Below are 8012 nucleotides of genomic sequence, written 5' to 3' on the forward strand. Positions count from 1 at the left end.
TGAAGATATCAAGAAAGACTTAAAAGACTATCAGAACACATTTGGGTATCCGATACCCCTGTTGCCCGAACGCTTGAAAGTATTGCAAATGGAGATATGCCTCTCCCAGAAGGTTTATTATAACCTACAACAGAACAATAAAAACATTAAGCATGACATTGATCAAATTAAAGTCACCGCTTGGTGGGATGACCTTTGGAGTTGGGGGCTGAATATACAGATCCATCCTTGGATTAGATTAATCTCACATGTATTAGTAGTAGTGCAGTTTGTTATAATGTGCTTCTTGATTTTCATGGCCTGTAATAAATGTCATAGGCAGAGGATGAAAAGGTTGGCTAAGGCAGTAAAGCAGAGACTGGGTGAGAATGTCCCCAGTGCCTCTTTGATCTCAACAAAGGACACGTCGGAGTGGTACCGGGAGTAGTATATACCGGGGTAAGGTGCATATAAAAGGGGAGACAATCATAGTTTGATAGGACTTTCAGATGTTCTGTCTCTCTTCCACCCGGACTGGTGGCCACCATGAAGGGAATCTGGTTAAGATGAGGTACAGCATCCTGCATATAGGTGACGGATAGGGGTTGGCTACCTTGGGCTTAGCCAAGGGCCAAAAGAGGGGATTGTTAGGATAAAATTTGGTTTAAAAGATATAAAGGGGTCCTCAATATTCAACCGGTATAAAACTGTCTGAAAGGTACCATTTAGTCTTGTTAGCTGGAAAACGAAATGCAAAGCACCATGGGATACTTGGCTATATTAACTCTTTTTAAACTAACAAGTAGATGACCAAGGACATTCCAAAGCTCCGCTCGTAAATTACTCCGAGGACAGGTTTGGAGGAGGCCTCTTGAAAGAGATAAGGCACAAAGGCACATTGATGAGACCTTTGCAGACAGGTCTTAGAGAATAGTCAGCTGGCCCTTTTTGACGAGGGCTTTGTTCAGCAAGGCCATGTCGTGCTGAAGATGCCTGCCTCCCTATTTTGATAACAAGAATAAGAGATAAGCTAATGAATGCGAAGTTAGAATGATGCCTTTGCAGCCCATAAGCTTTTTACTGATGTATTCAGGGGGTACTCGAGTTCGAAGGACAGGCTTAGTAGTTGATTGATTAACCATGTAAACCAATGAAGTATCAATATTCCCATGTATACACCCCATTAGTAATAAGTGGGTGTTGTCTAATAAACTGTATAAACTAAGCTGTATTGTCACTTTTCCTCTGAGAACGGAGCCTCCAGCTGGGGTTGGCTGAGGTGGTTCTCCCATGTGCACTCGTAATAAACTGGGTAACACCTGAGTCTGTTAGTTCTGTTTTACCATCCAGATTTTCCTCGCTTACACTTGGGTAAAGGGAAAGGAGGGGGATAGAATTTCTGAAATGTGTTCATGAGAATTTCCTGGAACAGTATGTTCTTGGCCCAACTAGGAAGGAGGCATCGCTGGATCTGGTGCTGTGGAATGAGGTGGGCCAGGTCGACCAAGTGTCTGTGGGAGAACACTTGGGTACGAGTGATCATCCTATCATAAGATTTAGATTAGCAATGGAGAGGAGCAAGGAACAATCTAGAGTGGAATAGGGCTAACTTCAATGGGATGCGAAAGGATCTAGCCAGGGTAAAATGGAACTAAAGACTGACAGGAAAAACTGTAATGGAACAATGGGTGGTCTTTAATGAGGAGATGTTCCAAGTACAATTTCAAAATGCACATCATTATAAAATACATTTCCTGATTCAATTACTTCTTGTCCATGTAATCAATTTTAATTTCACAAACAACTTATGCCCAGACTATGTGATTTTACAAAGAAGACAAAAGTAACAATTGTGTTTGGATGCGAGTCATTTATCCTCCCCTTCGAGCAATGTGTCTTGGAAAATAGGATTACACAGGATATACGGCACAGAAACACACCATTCTGCCCAACCAGTCCATGCCGGCGTTTATGCTCCACTCGAGCCTCCTCCCGTCTTTCCCCATCTAACTCTATCAGCATAACCCTCTATTCCCTTCTCCCTCATATACTTGTCTAGCCTCCCCTTAAATGTAGCGATACTATTCGCTTCAACCACTCCCTGTGGTAGTGAGTTCCACATTCTCACCACTCTCTGGGTAAAGAAGTTTCTCCTGAATTCCCTATTTGATTTCTTGGTGACTATCCTATATTGATGGCCTCTAGTTATGCTCTTCCCCACAAGTGGAAACACTCTCTCTCTATCTACTCTAGCAAAACCTTTCATAATTTTAAAGACCTTTCATGAAATTAGGTCACCCCTCAGCCTTTTTTCAAGAGAAAAGAGACCCAGCCTGTCCATCCTTTCCTGACAGGTATACCCTCTCATTTCTGGTATCATCCTTGTAAGTCTTCTCTGCACCCTCTCCAGTGCCTCTATATCCTTTTTATAATATGGCGACCAGAATTGTACGCAGTGCTCCAAGTGTGGTCTAACCAAGGTTCGATACAAGTTTAGCATAACTTAACTCCTTTTCCATTCTATAACAATTCAATTCTATAACAATCGATCCCAATAATTTAACCCAATAGGTTAATGTCTTAAGTCCAATTTTGTCAGCACGCTGCGACATTCGATGTCTGCAGATAACGGGAGATAAATTCTAAAAACTGCTGGATCTCTTGCTCTGCCATCAACCTCTTATCAAACTGGAGCTGGCATTGCCTAATATGGTCGTCTCTGGCTACTGCACAGTCCAGAGACACAAGTCTGGATTTTCTTCAACACACATCAACAACGTTAGAAGCAGTAAAAACACTGTGACCTTCCTGGGGCAACACAAACCACAAGTCTCCAGACTTTTCTTATCCCAACATCATATTTCTGATCGAAACATTCTGTGATGAAAATATCCAAGGCCAGTTGGTTGCAAACACCAGCTGTTGCTCAGTGAAATCTCTCTCTCTCTAATGATACCAACCACATTTTCCCCGATATCAAATGAACTAAACCTGAACACCTTCCAGAAGTTGAATTAACCGAGGTCCATATGTCAACACTCCTCTCATCTTCCATTCACTTCAATTGAAAGGAAACCGACGGATTGGACCAGTCAGGATTTGAAAGATATTTACAACAGATTCCACATGTTCTTAGAGTTGGGATCTTTCTCTATTCTGTCCACTCGAGGAGTTAGATAACAGACTTTCTCCTGTGAATATAGAGCTGGGGTATTGGGCCATGATGTGTTCACTTGTTCATCTTGTTGACTCTAAATCTTTGCCAATTATTTGATGTGATCTGTTTAATTGTACGTAATTTTTAAAAATACACTTACTGAGAGGATTCAAATTTAAATTGAAAGCAGGTTTGCAGGCGTGATGCTCTATTCACACATCAAAGGTGAGAGAGATGCTGTTGGACACAAGCTAAGTCCAGTAGCTAAACGTGATTAACAGACTGGGTTTTGTGTTTAGTAATCTCGGGCGTGTTACCGAGACCTTCCCTGGATACCAAGGCTAGGAGAGGCACTCTGGAAGGTATGGGGAGCTGGGACTTGTCCATGAGAGTAACCGAAGGTAGGAGAACTGAAATAATCTCGAGTTAGAAAGGAGAAAAGGCCCAAAAATGGAGCAGTTGGTAACAGGACATCGATTAGTCTGCTCTTGGAGACATCAAATATCGCCACACTGTGTTATTTGAAATATCAAAATACTAAACTCCAGCCCAGTTATAGGGGTTATTAACATCAGCAGAAACAAACTCCAACTGTCAGAATGGACATGATTCAGTCGGGATGTGATTGAAAGCAGCAATAACAGCAGAATCCAACCCCGGTCACTTGTGAACTCGCTGGTGTCTCAGTAGGTGGGATGAAGTAGTGAATCCTTTCCCACAGTTGGAGCAGGTGAACGGCCTCTCCCCAGCGTGACTGCGCTGATGAATTTCCAGATTAGACGACAAATGAATTCCTTCCCACAGTGCCCACATTTCCACGGTTTCTCCGTGGTGCAGGTGTCCTTGTGTCTCTCCAGGTTGGACTATCAATTGAAGTCTCGTCCACACACAGAACATGTGAACGGTTTCGCCCCGCTGTGAATGGTGCGATGTTTTTCCAGGCTGTGTAACTGGCTAAAGCTCTTTCTACAGTCAGTGCACTGGAACACTCTCACTCGGGTGTGTGTGTGTCTCGGTGCTTTTCCAGTCACATTGATGTTTGAAATCTTTTCCCAGACAGAACAGACAAACAATTCTCCTTCCAAATTCAAAGGCCGACGATATTCAGGTCCTGAGGAATCGAGTGACTGACAGATCTTGACATGATGTTTGGTTCAAGATTCCGTCTGCAAATCCTCCCCTTCTAATACCCTGTAAAAGGAGTTTACAACACTCATCACTGTAAGTACAGGACAGAAATTCAGAACAGACAATTCTAGTTTCTATGGAACATTCTTTCCTCTCTTGTTCCCCCAAAGCTGTAAATCCCCGTCCCACACATTGTTTTGTATTTTAGCACAGGGAGGAGGGACAATCACACATCTCAGGACAGTTGGTCTTTTGCTCCACTCTCTCTCCTCGCCTGAAGGTGCTGACTCTGGCTGGGTTCAGTTCTACACTCACTGGTTCCCCTCCCTCTCCTGCCCTGAAGGTGCTGACTCTGGCTGGGTTCAGTTCTTCACTCACTGGTTCTCCTCCCTCTCCTGCCCTGAAGGTGCTGACTCTGGCTGGCTTCAGTTCTACACTCACTGGTTCCCTTCCCTCTCCTCCCCTGAAGGTGCTGACGCTGGCTGGGTTCAGTTCTACACTCACTGGTTCCCCTCCCTCTCCTGCCCTGAAGGTGCTGACTCTGGCTGGGTTCAGTTCTTCACTCACTGGTTCTCCTCCCTCTCCTGCCCTGAAGGTGCTGACTCTGGCTGGCTTCAGTTCTACACTCACTGGTTCCCTTCCCTCTCCTCCCCTGAAGGTGCTGACGCTGGCTGGGTTCAGTTCTGCAGTCACTGAGTCCCCTCTCTCCCTCTGGTTAACAAAATGGAGGCTCGTGGAACAGGTTGGTTACTGGCAGCTTGGATAAGGAATTGGCTTAAGGACAGAAAACAGCGAGTTGTGGTAAATGGCTGTTTTTCAGCCTGGAGGATAGTAGACAGTGATGTTTCCCAATGGTCAGTACTATATATAAATGACCTGGATATTGGAATACAAGGTAGAATTTCTAAATTTGCCAATGACACCAAACATGGGGGGTCTGGCAAACAGTGAGGATGATACCAATCGACTGCAACAGGACATACATAGAAAGGGTAACAGAATGGGCAGACAAGTGGCAGATGGAATTTAATACAGAGAAGTGCGAGGTGATGCACTTTGGTAGCAGGAACAGGGAGAGGCAATATACACTTAATGGCACAATTTTAACAAGTGTGCAGGGACAGAGGGACCTGGGAGTTAATGTGCATAGGTCCCTGAAGGTGACAGGACATATTCAGAGAGTGGTTAACAAAGCATATGGGATCTTGGGTTTCATAAATAGAGGTATTGAGTACAAAAGTAGAGAAGTTATGGTGAATCTGTATCTTTATAAAGTGCTGGTGAGGCCACAACTGGAGTATTGCATTCAGTTCTGGTCACCACACTTTAGGAAGGATGTGAAGGCCCTTGAGAGGGTGCAGACGAGATTTACCAGAATGGTTCCGGGGATGGGGTATGTTAGCTACAAGGACAGGTTGGAGAAGCTGGATTTGTTTTAACTGGAGCAAAGGAAGTTGAGGGGTGATTTGATAGAGGTGTACAAGATTATGACGGGTTTGGATAGGCTAGACGGGGTAAGGCTGTTCCCACTAGTTGATGGTACAAGGACTAGGGAAGCCAGATTTAAGGTTTTGGGCACGAGATACAGGGGGGGATGTGAGGAAAAACTTTTTACGCAGCAAGTGGTGATGATCTGGAACTCGCTGCCAATGAAAGAGGTGGAAGCGGACACACTCAATGTTTTCAAGGGGTGACTGGATAGGCACTTGAGGGAAATAAACTTGCAGGGCTACGGGGATAGAGCAGGGCAATGGGACTGCTCTACAGAGAGCCGGCACGGACTCAATGGGCCGAATGGCCTCCTTCTGTGCCGTTATAACATTACTCCTCCCCTGAAGGTGCTGGCTCTGGCTGGGTTCAGTTCTACACTCACTGGTTCCCCTCCCTCTCCTCCCCTGAAGGTGCTGACGCTGGCTGGGTTCAGTTCTACACTCACTGGTTTCCTTCCCTCTCCTCCCCTGAAGGTGCTGACTCTGGCTGGGTTCAGTTCTGCGCTCACTGGTTCCCCCCCTCACCTCCCCGAAGGCAGATTATTATCTGAACGGCAATAGATTGGGGGAAGGGGAAGTGCAACGAGACCTGGGTGTCCTTGTGCACCAGTCATTGAAGGGAAGCATGCAGGTGCAGCAGGCGGTTAAGAAGGCAAATGTTATGTTGGCCTTCGTAGCGAGAGGGTTCGAGTACAGGAACAAGGATGTCTTGCTGCAGTTGTACAGGGCCTTGGTGAGACCACATCTTGAGCATTGTGTGCAGTTTTGGTCACCTTATCTGAGGAAGGAAGTTCTTGCCATGGAGGGAGTGCAGTGAAGATTCACCAGGCTGATACCTGCGATGGCAGGGATGACGTATGAGGAGAGATTGGGTCGATTGGGCTTATACTCGCTGGAGTTTAGAAGAATGACAAGGGATCTCATTGAAACTTATAAAATTCTAACAGGACTAGATGCAGGAAGGATGTTCCCGATGGTCGGGGAGTCCAGAACCAGGGGTCACAGTCTAAGGATAAGGCGTTAGCCATTTAGGACAGAGATGAGGAGGAATTTCTTCACCCAGAGAGTGGTGAACCTGTGGAATTCTCTACTACAGAAGGCAGTAGAGGCCAATGCATTAAATATATTCAAGAAGGAGTTGGATATATTTCTTAAGGCTAAAGGGATCAAGGGATATGGAGAGAAGGCAGGAACGGGGTACCGAAGTTGAACAGCCATGATCTCATTGAATGGCGGAGCAGGCTCGAGGGGCCGAATGGCCTACTCCTGCTCCTTTCTTCTATGTTTCTATGAAGGTTATGACTCTGGCTGGGTTCAGTTCCATACTCACTGGTTCCCCTCCCTCTCCTCCCCTGAAGGTGCTGACTCTGGCTGGGTTCAGTTCACTCAGTGGGATGCTGAAGCCCCGTCCACTAATGGGTCCTTTACAAAAATGGCCGCGCACGCGCTCTACCGCTTGATGAAGCAAGTCTGCGACAAACACATCTACAGCTTTCCTTTACAAAGATGGCCGCAATCAGCCTCGGCCTATTAGCAGGAAAAAGCCCCGGAGTTGCAAACGCGGAAACTGTAAGTTCTCATTCGAGACTTGCCGCCTACACCAGGTGTTTATGAAGCCCGCCCACCGAGTGCGTTACCTCCCTGCGCCCCGCTGAATCGTAATCGACGCAAAAATCGCATCTCCCGCCTTTGTCCACTTCTGGTACCCGCACAGCTCGTCTCAGTGACACTGCGCATGCGCCGAAAATTGTCGGTCAGTGCGCCTGCGCACTGTGCTCTTCCAGTTGTTATCGGGCATATTCTCCCCCGGGGGGCATGCTGGGGACAAGCACCGCCATTGAAAGTGCCAATTCGTGAATGGAGAATGAGTTTCCGTGATCCGAGAGAGAGAAAATTAATCAGTAATTCACACAGAAACCCACTTTGCCATGGTTCTGTCCTGGATGTGATTAAGAACAGAATGCAAACCCCTGCAGTCACCTGTGAACTCACTGCAGTCTCAGCAGGCGGGGTGAATTTCTTCCCACACACATGATATTGAAACCGCCTCTCTCCAGCATCAATGCGCTGATCGTGCATCAACTTCTTTGAACTTTGAAAGCTTTTCTCACATTCAGAGTATTTACAGCAACAGTTCTCAATGTGGACACTCTGGAGTGTCAACAGGTGGGACAACGGAGCGAATCCCTTCCCACACGTGACATATCTAAACGGTCTCTCTCAGGTGTGACTGTGCTGGCGTGTCAGTAAATGGGATG

The 8012-nt window shown here is 46.2% G+C and overlaps 1 long non-coding RNA gene across 1 annotated transcript; it reads right to left on the reverse strand.

The window, feature by feature from the left end:
• Positions 1-1656: 1656 nt before the first annotated feature.
• On the reverse strand, positions 1657-7467 carry LOC147119694 (uncharacterized). Its single transcript, XR_015078059.1, has 2 exons — positions 7392-7467; positions 1657-4327 (listed from the first exon to the last, which is right to left on the reverse strand). It is a non-coding gene; the product is annotated as an uncharacterized LOC147119694 (long non-coding RNA).
• Between the last annotated feature and the right edge of the window lie 545 nt (positions 7468-8012).

Source organism: Somniosus microcephalus, chromosome 4, assembly GCF_052327205.1.
Source record: "Somniosus microcephalus isolate GS21.2 chromosome 4, FLI_Smic_1.0, whole genome shotgun sequence".
Lineage (NCBI taxonomy): Eukaryota > Metazoa > Chordata > Chondrichthyes > Squaliformes > Somniosidae > Somniosus > Somniosus microcephalus.